Consider the following 1,480-nt stretch of genomic DNA (forward strand, 5'->3'; position numbering starts at 1 on the left):
CTCAGCAGAACTCAATAGCAACATCACAGGGGACAAAATTAACAAAAGCTACTCAAAAAGCTCAGATAGGATCCTTAGGGAGCAGTGACGTCATGTTAAATGAGGAAGAACAAGTCACCAGAGGATGAGATGGCTTGTAAAAAGTGAAGCATGTCATCAGTGTCGTTGAATTTTACATGCCCTAACTGTTCAAATCGTTTGTCATGTATGTTCCCCCCAACAACATAAATAAAAATTCAAAATATTGTGCTCTGAGTTCTATGTTTCTACTTTGACAGGAAATATTCTTACTATTGAGAATCAAAGGCGAGAAGATGTATTTCTTTATGAGAGTGCTTTGTAGTAAGCCCTTCTTTGTCTCATGATTGAGTTGGAGATTTGATGATGATCCATCACATATTACAAGGCTTTGAGAAAAGTTCTTCAAATCATGGAACATGGAACCCATGAGGAAGAAATGTGGCAAAAGACACTGTTTAAAAAACAAAAAGGCAATAGCAATACATTGGCTCTCCAATGCATTTGAAAACAGATTAATAATATGTTAACTAGCAGTGAACCTTGGTGGTCCTGTCAGAATAGTGTTGTACTGCGAACTGTGAGGGTGCTGGTTACAACCCACCAGCTGATCCAGCAGAGAAAGTTTGGTGTCTCTTAATGATTTACAGCCTCAGAAACCCTATATAGCATTGTCATGAGTCAGAATTCACTCTATAGAACTGGGTGAACTATAATTTATGAAGGTTACTAAGGGTCAAGCACATATCATCCCACCCACAACCTCTGCTATCAGTATTGGTGTCTATTTCATGTTACTGATGAGAAAACTAAGCTATGGAGAAAGGAAGTCATTTCCCAATGTGTCACACACGTATCAGATGGTAAAGTTTACTTTGAACACTCATTCATCTCAAAACCCTGTTCTATTCAGAACTGCACTGCCCAACTTTCAGACTTCCAGAATCATTCTTGACTCAGTCAGAAGTCTCACTGGAAATTCTTATATGGACCTTTCGATCACATATTTCTCTAGTAAGAGTAAAGATAAAACAAAAAGGCCCATTCCATTGTCTTTATTATATCACACAAGATAGTATCTGTTTAGAAGACAATTTCAAAGCAAGATTAAGAGAACTGACAAACAAGAGGCTGTGCTCCAATTATATTCACACTGACGATCACCATCGAAGAAGAGCATAGCTTTGTGTGTTTATTTTATTTCTACACTTGAGGGAATTTATTTAGATCATAGCTATGCTGCTGGAGAGAGATCCTGCTTGGCACTTGTTAGCTGTGAAAACTTTCCCTGGTTACTTATTATATTTATATGTTTCAGTCTTCTTTTCTTTTTTTTAATCATTTTATTGGGGGCTCGTACAACTCTTATCACAATCCATACATCCATCCATTGTGTCAAGCACATTTGTACATTTGTTGCCATCATCATTCTGAAAATGTTTGCATTCTACTTGAGCCCTTG

Source organism: Echinops telfairi, unplaced genomic scaffold (assembly GCF_000313985.2).
Source record: "Echinops telfairi isolate 266 unplaced genomic scaffold, ASM31398v2 ScPeMD7_9;HRSCAF=40, whole genome shotgun sequence".
In the NCBI taxonomy this organism is placed as follows: Eukaryota; Metazoa; Chordata; class Mammalia; order Afrosoricida; family Tenrecidae; genus Echinops; species Echinops telfairi.